Source organism: Bufo bufo, chromosome 4 (genome assembly GCF_905171765.1).
Source record: "Bufo bufo chromosome 4, aBufBuf1.1, whole genome shotgun sequence".
NCBI classification, from domain to species: Eukaryota; Metazoa; Chordata; class Amphibia; order Anura; family Bufonidae; genus Bufo; species Bufo bufo.
In genome coordinates, this window is record NC_053392.1 from 88,041,113 (window position 1) to 88,055,029 (window position 13,917).

The 13,917-nt window shown below is 46.9% G+C and overlaps 1 protein-coding gene across 2 annotated transcripts in view; it reads left to right on the plus strand.

The window, feature by feature from the left end:
• Positions 1-5,575: 5,575 nt before the first annotated feature.
• The window catches only part of KIDINS220 (kinase D interacting substrate 220), a 164,566-nt gene continuing 156,224 nt past the window's right edge, over positions 5,576-13,917 (plus strand). For both annotated transcript variants that reach the window (XM_040427504.1, XM_040427505.1), the window contains exon 1: positions 5,576-5,700. The gene's annotated coding sequence lies outside the window, so the exon portion shown is untranslated. The remainder of the gene's footprint in view (positions 5,701-13,917) is intronic.

Genomic DNA, 13,917 nt, shown 5'->3' on the forward strand with positions numbered 1-13,917 from the left:
AGGGTGTGCACACTTATGCAACCATATTATTTTATTTTTATATTTTTTCTTCCCTCTACCTAAAAGATTTCAGTTTGTTTTTCAATTGAGTTGTACAGTTTATAGGTCACATTAAAGGTGTAAAAAGTTCTGAAATGATTTATCTTTGTCTCATTTTTTACATCACAAAAACCTGACATTTTGGGGTGTGTAGACTTTTTATATCCACTGTATATGTAGAGAGCTAAAATGTGTCTATTGTTATAAGAAGAGGGCTGGGACACAGCTGCCACAGGACAGCCCGGGTGGCCACAGTAGGTGACAACGCCACAGACTCGCTGTGGGTGCCCTGTAACTGAGGCAAATCCACTGCTCTCTCCTATTCCAGTAAATGGGGTGCAGTACTCGATACTGGGGGTGATTTATCAAACTGGTGTAAAGTAGAACTGGCTTAGTTGCCCATAGCAACCAATCAGATTCCACCTTTCATTTTCTAAAGGCGTTCTGAAAAATGAAAGTTGCTATGGGCACAGGGCCATCTTTAACGCAGGGCAAAAGGGGCAGCTGCCTCTTGAGCCCCGCTGGCCACTGGTGACGTGGGGGGCTGCGGCAGGGCACAGGGAGATGAGCACTTCCATTGTGGAAGCACTCGTCTTCATAGTCATCTGTATCGCCGTCCTCAGGACAGCGATACAGATGGAAGAGCTGCGGCGGGGCAGGGGAGGAAGAGGCGTCTCCCTTCCCCATTCCTCTGATAGGCTGCAGGCACTATCCGAAGCTGGTGCAGGCGGTATCGCGCTGCCTGAGCTGTACAGCACGGGAAACAGGCCGGAAGAGGACTGCATCGCATCACTGCCAGCCTGATGGAGGTAAGTATAAGTGTTTATTTTTTTTATATGGTACTACTACTTGCACATGATTGGGGGGCATCAATGGGGGCACCTAGTACTGGCACATGATTGGGGGGCATCTATGGGGGTACTTGTTACTGGCACATGATTGGGGCATCTATGGGGGCACTTGTTACTGGCACATGATTGGGGGGCATCTATGGGGGCACATCTTACTGGCACATTATTGGGGGGGCACTGTGGGGGCATCTATGAGGGCACTTACTGGCACATTATTGGTGGCACTTTTTACTGGCACATGATTGGGGGGCATCTATGTGGGCACTTGTTACTGGCACATTATTGGGGGGCATATCTTACTGGCACACTATTGGGGGGCACTGTGGGGGCATCTATGGGGGCACTTGGCACATTATTGGTGGCACTTTTTACTGGCACATTATTGGGTGGCACTATGAGTGCATCTACTGGGGCCACAAAGAAGGGGTATTTTATATGGGGGGGCTCTGTATAGGGTTATTTTATACTGGGGCACATTATAGTGGGTAGTATGGGGAAAGGCAGAGAGGAGTACTATGGGCTCATCTATAGGGGGCAATAAGAAGGGGTATCTTATACTTGCAAATTATGGGGGACACTGAGGGCATCTACTGGGGCACTATATATGGGGCATTGTATACTGGCACATTATGGGGGCACTAGGAAGAAGGCGGAGAGGAGCACTATAGGGCATTTACTGGAGGCACTATATAGGGGTATTTTATACTGGCACATTATTGGGGCACTATGGAGACATTAGCTCAACCTGGGGGCATTAAAAGGGGGTATAAAAGAATTATTACTACTGGGGGGGCATTATGATGGGCTTTATTACTACTGGGGGTCTATGAGGAACATGATTACTAGTATGGGCACTATGGGAGCATTATTAATTTTGGGGAACAGTGGGGACATGTTGGGGGCACTGTAGAAGCACTATTACTACCATATGTACTCTAGCAGAGAATTATTACTACTGGTGGGACTTTTGGGAGCACTATTACTGTGGGGGCACCTTGGCACAGTATCAGCTTACCACAATTATTTTTGGGGGACATTGTGTTTACACTATTAGTGTCAGGGGCACTATTTGTTGGGCACAGTCATTTTAGGGCACTGTGTGCCAATAATTATTGAGGGGCACTATCTGCATGGTACTACTATTATAAGGGGGTTTATCTCTTTCTGCAGTATAGTATTGGGGAGCACCGCGGCACAGTATTGGGGGTGGTAGGATGATTTGTCCAGAAGATGGGAGGATGATGGAAAAGTAGTAAACTAAGATTTTGTTTGTCAAACTGCAGAGACGAGAAATGGCTGAAAAATGGTAGTCTGGTCTGAAAGGAGAAGATGAGGAAAGAGAACGTCTACATCAAAGAGATGTCACTGGATGTAAGAGGTATGGGGCGCTGTATTACCCTGTATGTAGGAGTGGATGGAGGGGTTAGTAGTACAGTACTATCTGCACATTGTAAAAATAAATAAAAGTAATCTGCAAAATACTATATATTTGTGTCAGAAGTTGTGCTTTTTTTAATTTTTTGAATAATGATACAGCCATTTTATTTGATACTTTTGTGCTTATTCTTTATTTTTTCTCTATATTAAGGGACACTATAGTCACCAGAACCACAACAGCTAAACGTAGTAGTTCTGGTGTCTATAGCATGTCTCTGCAAGCTTATTCAGAAAAAAAGGCAGTATTTACATTACTGCCAAGGAACACCTCTAGTGGCCACTCATCATTGTAACGGAACGCCTAGCACCCCGAGGGTACCTCCGTCGATAGATGCTCCTAGTGCTTCCAGAGGACTCCAAGCACTCCACTCGACACCATCAGCACTGCAGACCCCACGAACCGCCGAAGCTTGGTGGAGGTCTCGCCGTCTCCTACCCACCCTGGACCTACGACAAGGCTCTAGTGGGTGAACCTCTCCTAAATCCAGAGACAGGAACCAAGAGCAAGCTCTTACAAGAGCTTATACTCAGGGGAGTATTATGATATAGCAATCCCCAAGAGTGTAGTTATCCCATGAGCCAAACATGAGCCAAGACTTCATGAAGGTATAAAACAGGAACTCACTGTACTTCACGTACAGCCTCTTTTATTCACAAACCAAAAACATAGTACTGCCCACAGGGTTTTGAAATACAACCAATCAATATATTACAACACATACAATGTAAGTACAGCAACCAATCGTTCACGCCCCTAGGGGACCAGAAGGGAGACTGCGACACAGGACAGATATGTAGCAATTCAGGATACAGACACAACACATCCCCACAATGCATCATGGTTTCCTCCTCTCTGTCCTGGAGACAACCGGGGAGTAATCCAATTATCTCTCAGGACAAAGGGAAATCGCCAATACACATGTGGAACAACAGGACAGGAATCCCCACCCAAACACACAAAATCCTCCCTTCTGTCTGTGATATAATTATGGATTAACATAACTATCACAGACAGTAAAAATACAGTTTTTAAACATACTCTATAACTTTAAAACCATACATTCCATCTCCATAAAAATTACATATTTAAACTCAGCATACATCAAATATAACCACTATCAAAAAATAAAACACAAATTCCTCCAGCGGATCAAAAGTTAAGTGGAAGTCCTTTATGACCGACCGCAAGCACAATTTCCTGCCCAAAACAGTTCCATAGATTTGGGCTGTGCGGTCGGTCAATTTCATGCAGGAAAACGACTAAGTCCCATCTTCGAACGGGACTTAGTCTCTGGAGCTGAAAGTTCCGTATGGAAGAAGGTAAGGGTCAGCGGTGTTCGTGTATTTGCGCATCCGATTTTAGTTCCACAGAATCTTTAGTATACACCGCTGACCGCGTTCGGTCCTATTAACAGTCCAGACATGCGGCATAGTTCTGTTACACTGTTCTTGAAGGGTAATATGTCCCGGGGCCATAGTCGTAGGGCAAGAGGCTGGTAAACAGGCCTCTCCCAAACCCAGTGGCGAGGTTGGTTTCGCCACAATCATTATTAACGTTTACTACTCTACGAGGTGTGTGGATTTGTTTTTTTGCGTTTGTGTTGTGGTTGGAGGTCTTGATTGCATGCTAGGGTGTGGGAAGGCGGGATCCAGGGGGCCCAAGTAAATTCTCACCCAATCCAATCAATATTAAAGACGGCCCTGTATGGGCAACTATGCCAGTTATAGACTCCTCCATTGTTCCTATGGTCACAACGGAGGGGACGTAGGCAGGGGCGTAGCGTGGGGGGGCCCGTTGCCCCGGGCTCCAAATTGCCTATGGCTCCCGTCCCCTCCATTATGCCTCATAGGCTTCAGGCCACTAGACCTGAAGCCTATAAGGCAGTAGAGCGACGCAGGACTCGGTCACGAATCGATTACCTCACTGTGACCTCCTGCGTCAGATCTTGCGAGATGACGTGGTGCGGGAAGGCACAGTGAGGCGTTCGTGACCGCCTGCGCCGGGACGCCACAAACTGTGATGGAGACAGGTAAGTATTTTTTTTTATGTACCCTACCCTAATTGCAGAGGCACTGGGGGCACTATGGGGGTGGGGGAGGAGCAGAAAGAGGAGGAGTACTGAATGGCATAGTAATAAGAGTGGAGAGGCGGCCATTATATTAATAATAAAAAGGGGGACATTATAATATACAGGGGGAATAATATTATGGGGAATGGGGGACTATCTGTATGGCTCTAGCACAGTATTGGGGGGCAGCAGGATGACAGTGTTGAGACACCAGGAAGGAGAGGATGATAGTAAAGTGAGGAACCTAAAAAAAAATTCTGTGAAACTCTGCAGAGACGAGAAGCGGCTGAAAGAAGGTATCATGGCGGTCTTATCTCTGAATGATGACGTGGAGGAAAGTCTACATCACAGGAGACGTCACTGGATGTAACCGTTATGGTGCGGTATTCTACTGTAATAATAATGTCCATCCACATATCTGTTTCATGGTAGGGTTGGGGGAGGAGATTGAGAATTTTGGCCCACCCTGCTGCATCCTGGCTATGTGCTCTGAATTCTGGGGCCCCACACCCATCTACTACGTTATCTGTACTCAGAGAGTTATTACTGTGTTATCTGTGGCGTTACATAGGACTGCTAGTGATCTACTACATTATCTGTTAAAAGGGGTGTGCTCGGGGTAGGGGGGGGGGGGGGGGGGCGCAATTTTTGGCTTGCCCCGGGTGCTGGCAACCCACTCTACGCCACTGGACGTAGGTCTCGCAAGAATGTAGCAGTCACGTCCCCTAACCAATCAATGACATCACAGGAGACCCCTGTTATCTGGCCCAGCCTCATATGGGTTCCCTATGTATGTCATCTTTACGGGTCACGTCGGTGGCCATATGTTACCTCCATTTTGATACCAAAAGTCGGATTTCAGCAGACTGTCAATATGGCAGTGTGAATGGGACCTAGGCGTGGTCCTATAAGCACAATAGGAAGAAGAAATACAAAGTAGAATGAGCACCCCCCAGACCACCCTCACACACTGTGACAGAGCACCAGCGTGCAGCAATGGCAGCTCTATCCCAATGTTACACCCCGGACTCCCTTACACAAAACCCTCAACTGTTACCATGGTAACCAGCTCACGCTCTGACCGGGCAACTAGCCCAGTAATCCCACCCTGAGACCACGCCCCCTTCAGCCATTGGCCTTTCCCTCCACCAAGAACACGCCCTCCCCGCTGCTGAACGTCTCGCTCACTGCCGGGTCACGTGATCTATTGGGCTAGTGAATCGGGGAGAGAAGATGGCTTCCTGCTTGTGAGCTCGGCTGTGACGTTTTGTAGCTGAGGACCGCGACGGAGCCCGGTGTGCTCGGTGAGGGGGAGGGTGACCGGCAGAGGGGTCCTGTGAATAGTGGGCGGGTCCATTGGTGTTTACAGGGGAAGCCTGGCTGACTGACACTGTCCGCTATGGCTGACGGATTGGTGATATATTGTGTTGTGTTTCTCCATGTATCGTGTATTTATATGTGACTGTGTGTGTATATATTACACATTATATGTGTGACTATAGGATATGACTATGTATGTGTGTATATATATCTCTCTGATTCTATAGCTGACTTCAGACTTACTGCTGGTTGTCACCCTGATGCTCTCCCCATGTACTGACTGATGCAGGGCCGTGTTTAAAGGGTTTGTCTAGATCAGAGAATGTATCTGGGGCCCTCACCTATCTCTAGATTGCCCCCCTCATCCGGCCTGTAGTGGTGGTAACTATGGAAACAGCTGATCGGGCTGCACTGTGACATCTATAGGAGAGGATGGAGGGTCTGTGAGGGAGCTGCCTCCTCTGGCAGTGAGGGCCAGGGCCGTCTGTAATATTGACTGGACCCTGGGCAAGAATTTACTTGGGCCCCCTGGATCTCTCCTTCCCACATAAAACATGTAATACATATAATATAGCTTACAGTTCTGAAGACTCCAGCTGGAAGTGGGCACCGCTCTGGAGATCAGGGCTCTGGGCTGGAAGTGGGCACCGCTCTGGAGATCAGGGCTCTGGGCTGGAAGTGGGCACCGCTCTGGAGATCAGGGCTCTGGGCTGGAAGTGGGCACCGCTCTGGAGATCAGGGCTCTGGGCTGGAAGTGGGCACCGCTCTGGAGATCAGGGCTCACCCTAGCGTTGCAGTGTGTCCGCGTAACGTCACGGCGCGTCATACGCAAAGGGCAGGGGAGGTCGGGAGGAGGAGCAAGTACCGTATTTTTCGCTTTTTATAAGACGCACCTGATGATAAGGGGCACCAAGGTTTTTGAGAAGGAAAATAAGAAAAAATAAATATTTTGAACAAAAAGGTGTGCTTTTGGTGGGTTTTGAACTAATGGTGGTCTGTGGATGTCACTCTTTTAGGGATATCTGTGGATTTACATACAGTGGGATGCGAAAGTTTGGGCAACCTTGTTAATGGTCATGATTTTCCTGTATAAATCGTTGGTTGTTACGATAAAAAATGTCAGTTAAATATATCATATAGGAGACACACACAGTGATATTTGAGAAGTGAAATGAAGTTTATTGGATTTACAGAAAGTGCGCTATAATTGTTTAAACAAAATTAGGCAGGTGCATAAATTTGGGCACCACAAAAAAGAAATGAAATCAATATTTAGTAGATCCTCCTTTTGCAGAAATTACAGCCTCTAAACGCTTCCTGTAGGTTCCAATGAAAGTCTGGATTCTGGTTGAAGGTATTTTGGACCATTCCTCTTTACAAAACATCTTTAGTTCATTCAGGTTTGATGGCTTTCGAGCATGGACAGCTCTCTTTAAGTCACACCACAGATTTTCAATGATATTCAGGTCTGGGGACTGAGATGGCCATTCCAGAACGTTGTACTTGTTCCTCTGCATAAATGCCTTAGTGGATTTTGAGCAGTGTTTAGGGTCGTTGTCTTGTTGAAAGATCCAGCCCCGGCGCAGCTTCAGCTTTGTCACTGATTCCTGGACATTGGTCTCCAGAATCTGCTGATACTGAGTGGAATCCATGCGTCCCTCAACTTTGACAAGATTCCCAGTCCCTGCACTGGCCACACAGCCCCACAGCATGATGGAACCACCACCATATTTTACTGTAGGTAGCAGGTGTTTTTCTTGGAATGCTGTGTTCTTTTTCCTCCATGCATAACGCCCCTTGTTATGGCCAAATAACTAAATTTTATTTTTTATCAGTCCACAGCACCTTATTCCAAAATGAAGCCAGCTTGTCCAAATCTGCTTTAGCCCACCTCAAGCGGCACTTTTTGTGCTTCCTCTGCATCACTCTCGCATACAGCATCTCCTTGTGTAAAGTGCGCCGAATGGTTGAACGATGCACAGTGACTCCATCTGCAGCAAGATGATGTTGTAGGTCTTTGGTGGTGGTCTGTGGGCTGACTCTGACTGTTCTCACCATTCGTCGCTTCTGTCTATCCGAGATTTTTCTTGGTCTGCCACTTCGAGCCTTAACTTGAACTGAGCCTGTGGTCTTCCATTTCCTCAATATGTTCCTAACTGTGGAAACAGACAGCTGAAATCTCTGAGACATCTTTCTGTATCTTCCCCTAAACCATGATGGTGAACAATCTTTGTCTTCAGGTCATTTGAGAGTTGTTTTGAGACCCCCATGTTGCTACTCTTCAGAGAAAATTAAAAGAGGAGGGAAACTTACAATTGACCCCCTTAAATACTCTTTCTCATAATTGGATTCACCTGTGTATGTAGGTCAGGGGTCACTGAGCTTACCAAGCCAATTTGAGTTCCAATAATTAGTTCTAAAGGTTTTGGAATCAATAAAATGACAACAGTGCCCAAATTTATGCACCTGCCTAATTTTGTTTAAACAATTATAGCGCACTTTCTGTAAATCCAATAAACTTCATTTCACTTCTCAAATATCACTGTGTGTGTCTCCTATATGATATATTTAACTGACATTTTTTATAGTAACAACCAACGATTTATACAGGAAAATCATGACGATTAACAAGGTTGCCCAAACTTTCGCATCCCACTGTATATAGCATCTTATGCTATATATGTATCATCCACAGATTCCCCCCCCCCATAAGTGTCCCTGTGTAAATAGTGATCCCCAATACAGGCTGGCAACTAATCGCAGCGGGGTCTTTATATGTAAAGGCTAGTACTCACTATCAAACATTCAAACTACCGTAGCAGGCCGGCCGGCAGCGTGACGTCACTCACTCCGTTACGGTCTGCTACGGTAGTTTTCGCCGTGACACGGAGCCGGCGGAGCAGATCATGTCATTGTGGCTGTGGGCAGTGTCCAGCGGGGCTCAAGAGGCAGCTGCCCCTTTTGCACCGCGTTAAAGATGGCCCTGGGTGGGGGTCTGTACTAGAAATGTCTGAGAAGGGAATACGCCTTCACTTGGATTTGACTGTAATATCTCCCCGCGTTTCCTCTTTATCTGACATGTTTAGGAGGGTTCATATCACGTTTTTGCCATCCGTTTAATGTATACGTTGTGGAAAAAACGGATTCAAAAGCATAGCACACCGCACTTTTTTTTTTTTTTCTTTTCCAGTCAAACTCTATGGTGAACATGTGCCACTGTATGACACCAGTCTGAGGAATCCGTGTACGTTTTTGTATATGTTATGTGGATGGGAAAAACGTGATGTGAATCCAGCCTTAAGCATTTTATGAGAATAATTCCACAGTATCTATCTATCTATCTATCTATCTATCTATGACCGTTTTTGTATACAGTATGTCTCTCTATATATGTCCCATGTGGTTCACTTTGGGTGTTTGATGTAGTTTACAGTCCACTGCCTCACAATGTAAGGGGTTAATTGACGACTTCAGCTCTGCTACGTCTGTGTAGTCCTGCATTGGCTGTTGTGGTGTCTGGTCCTGGGTGTGTCCTCTCTGTATTTTGTATATATTGGATTATATTTAGATTTTGGGTTCTTTGGTACCCTTAGTAATGAGAGCGGAGGCGGCCGCCGTACCCCGGGCTCAGGTCACGACGTTCAGAGCTGGGGGTCTTTGTGCATCTGACGCATTTCAATATTATCGTAGACAAAGGCAGAGGAATGGCCGCTGACTGCTTTGTCTCGGAGGTGACATTGCTAATCCTGTATTCCTCGGTCTATTAGCTGCTCCATGGCCGGCGTCCCGGGGGAGGCAGAGCCTCGTGTCCCATCTGAAAAAGCCGTCCTTGACAGAGGAGAAGGGGGAGCAGCCATGGTGGGTGTACTGGGTGGGAGGCAGTGTCTTCTTCATACCTCCCGGTGTCCTCTATGTTCTGCCCAGAGTTACGGCATTTACAGGGTTTTTTCTTTTGTTCTCGGGGGGTGGGGGGGGGGCGGCTACTGCCAGAGCTTACTACAATCTTCCTATTAAGATAGTTATATGCTTGGCTGTGCTGAGCCTGTCTGTGGGTGGGGGTCGGAGAGGATAGCTGTTGGCTGAACAAATCTATGGTGTATGGCCGACCTTGTACATGTATGCTGGGGACCCCCTCCAAAGCCGGCCATACACATGAGATAAGCTATGTCTCCCGATTATCCCATACGTTTGCATGCCCTGCTTGGCCAAGGATGCATCAGGGGAGAAAGCCGCTGTTTATCGAGTGCCCCCCGTCCTTTTCTCCCTGGCATCAGTCAGTATGTCACCGTCAGATGGCTGGCCAGGGCCACCGAAATAAGATAGGTCATTAATTGCAAATCCCACACAAGCATTTTAAAGGGATATTGGCTCTTGCAGGGTGGAGGGCCCATATAGATGTGTGTGGCTCCCAGTCACGCGAGTGATCTTGATGTGTGCTCTCCTCTGTGTACACATGGAGGAACTAAGTGAAGAGCATCCATGGCCGCAGCAGCGGTATTGCAGCCCCCTCAACAAATACATTCCCATAATAGGGTGGAGTTAAAGCAATTTTTAGATACCCCATTAGAGAATTCTGATTTTAGGCCTCCTGCACATGACAGTATCAGTTTTGAAGTCCATGTCAATCCCGCAATTTTCACGAGACCCACTTTAAAAAAGCGTATTCTTGTCCGCAAAACAGACAAGAATAGGACAGGTTCTATAATTTGCGGTCAGCTCACGGATGACAATCGTGTGTGGTTGTGTGCAGGAGGCCTCAGTGTGCATTTACATGACCGTATTTTCGTTCCGCATCCAATCCGTGAAAAATACGGACAGCACATGGATGTCATATCTTGTATGTTCTGGCGCAGTAGCCGGATTACTTGGCACTGGTAGGTGGGCACAGATGTGTTTTGATCAAAATATATTGGCTGAGAGTATCAGATTTTATCATATCAGAGTGAGGGCTTAGTCTATCTATTGTGTTAGTGCATTATTTAATTAAAACATTTTTTGTATTTTTTTTTTTTTTTTAGAAACCATAAAAAGCACCAAAAAGTCCACTTGTGAAACCAACTTTAAAGCGGGTCGGCCACCACCGTGGTGCGTTTTAAACAGTCCCCAGTGCGCTGTAGTACATACTACCTTTCCCATACATACTTTTATGTGCCGGTCCTCCTGGTTTTTGTGCCTGATTAAAAACGTTTTAATCAATATGTAAATTGGTATAAAAGGGGCAAAGGCTACTTTCACACTTGCGTTGTTATTTTCCGGTATTGGTATCTAGCAGAGGATCTCAGTACCGGGAAAAAAACATTTACGTTTAGTTCTCATGCATTCTGATTGGTAACATCCGCTCAGGATGTCTTCAGTTCCGTCAGAATTACGGACACAAAACTGCTGCAAGCTGCGGTTTTGCGTCCAGTCATAAGAACGGAAAAAAACTGATCCGGCGCTGAAAACTATGTAAGTCAATGGTGACAGAGCCATTTTATTAGGAGCCTACAAAAACGGATCCGTCACCCTTTGACTTTCAATGTATTTAGTGACTGATCCGTTTTTTTCTGTTTTGATTTCACATAACCGCATCCTATCGGAACTGATGCATCCTGATGTGAAAATCAAAACGGATCCGTTTAGTTCCAGTATTGAGATCCTCTGATTTGATTTGACTTAATACTGGAAATAACAACGCAAGTGTGAAAGTAGCTTAAAGGGGTTCTGCAGTTTGTTTAAACTGATGATCTATCTTCTGGATAGATCAGCATCTGATCGGCGGGGGTCTCCAGCAGCGCCGCGGCCTTCTCACTGTTTACCGCAAGCCCAGTGACGTCACGACTAGTATCAACTGGCCTGGGCGGGGCTAAGCTCCATTTAAGTGAACAGAGCTTAGCCCCGCCTAGTCGTGATGTCACTGGGCCGGCGGTAAACAGTAAGAAGGCAGCGGCGCTCCAGGAGCGCCGCTGCTTTCTCAAAGCGGATCGGCAGGGGTACCGGGTGTCGGACCACCGCCGATCAGATGCTGATCTATCCAGAGGATAGATCATCTGTTTAAACAAACTGCAGAACCCCTTTAAGCCTATTTACAGCAGAGCACAGCCGCACCCATTCGAATCGAGCCCTGCCCCTCCCTTCCTCGGCTTTTCTCCACCTCCCTCCAATTCCACGGTCATCAGGTCTCCATCAGAAATTTTGTGCAGGCGCACATCTCATCCCGTCTGTGCTCTTCGTCAGCTGAACTGTAGATCCTTCCTGCTCACGTGCAGTTCAGTTGATGAAGCTGCTGCCCACCGAAGGGCGCAGATATGAGATGCGCGCCTGGCGAGTTTTCCAGTGGAGCTCTGAGGGCATTGGGCGCGAAGGGTGGAGAAAAGTTAAGGGAGGAGTGGGGCTCAATTCAAAAGGGCATGGCTGGACAGCTCCTTGGGTTCTTTACACAGCCGTTGCCCGGGCCATTCAAGTTGAATAGGTCTCGATCTGTCCCGGCCGCCGCACGGATGTTGCCCGTGCATTGGGGACCGCAAATTGGCGTGTGTGTGAGGGCTTACGCTAATTTTCACATTGATTAAAAGCTGTATTTCTGGGGCAGCAACCAGGGAACCAGCACATAAAGGTCCGCGCTGCCCGAGGTGATCGCCTCACCTCGCCTGCACCCATTTGTCAAACTATACATTTCCAGGAGGCATAAGAGGTGAACGGCACAATGCAAAGTTCTAAGAAACCATGCTGCAGAAGTGTCAATGGGAATACAGTAACAGACATGTCCGGAGGGGTGACCGATCCTTTCATTCTCTAGTGCAGCAGAGGGTAATGGGAGGGGTACGTGTATGTGAGTATATACAGTGGATATAAAAAGTCTACACGCCCCTGTTAAAAAGTCAGGTTTCTGTGATGTAAAACAATGAGACAAAGATAAATCATTTCAGAACTTTTTCCACCTTTTACTGTGACCTATACACTGTACACCCTCTTATAACTGGGGATGTAGCTGTGTTCAGAATTAAGCAATCACATTCAAAATCCTGTTAAATAGGAGTCAGCATACACCGGCCATCATTTAAAGTGCCTCTGATTAACCCAAAATAAAGTTCAGCTGCTCTAGTTGGTCTTTCCTGACATTTTCTTAGTCGCATCTCACAGCAAAAGCCATGGTCCACAGAGAGATTCCAAAGCATCAGAGGGATCTCATTGTTAAAAGGTATCAGTCAGGAGAAGGGTACAAAATAATTTCCAGGGCATTAGATATACCATGGAACACAGTGAAGACCGTCATCATCAAGTGGAGAAAATATGGCACAACAGTTACATTACCAAGAACTGGACATCCCTCCGAAATGGATGAAAAGACGAGAAGAAAACTGGTCTGGGAGGCGACCAAGAGGCCTACAGCAACATTAAAGGAGCTGCAGGAATATCTGGCAAGTACTGGCTGTGTGGTACATGTAACAACAATCTCCCGTATTCTTCATATGTCTGGGCTATGGGGTAGAGTGGCAAGACGAAAGCCTTTTCTTACAAAGAAAAACATCCAAGCCAGGCTACATTTTGCAAAAACACATCTGAAGTCTCCCAAAAGCATGTGGGAAAAGGTGTTATGGTCTGATGAAACCAAGGTTGAACTTTTTGGCCATAATTCCAAAAGATATGTTTGGCGCAAAAACAACACTGCACATCACCAAAAGAACACCATACCCACAGTGAAGCATGGTGGTGGCAGCATCATGCCAAGGGGCTGTTTTTCTTCAGCTGGAACTGGGGCCTTAGTTAAAGGGGTTCTGCACTTTGTTTAAACTGATGATCTATTCTCTGGATAGATCATCAGCATCTGATCGGCAGGGGTCCGACATCGGGGACCCCCGCCGATCAGCTGTTTGAGAAGGCAGCGGCGCTCCAGCAGTGCTGCGGACTTCTCACTGTTTACCGCAGGCCCAGTGATGTCACGACTAGTGTCATTGGCCTGGGCGCGGCTAAGCTCCGTTCCCTTGAATGGAGCTTAGCCCCGCCCAGGCCAGTTGATACAAGTCGTGACGTCACTCGGCCAGTGGTAAACAATGAGAAGGCCGCGGCACTGCTGGAGCGCCGCTGCCTTCTCAAACAGCTGAACATGCTAGGAAGCTGAACATGAAGAGGAACTTCATCTTTCAGCATGACAACGACCCAAAGCATATATCCAAATCTACAAAGGAATGGCTTCACCAGAAGAAGATTAAAGTTTTGGA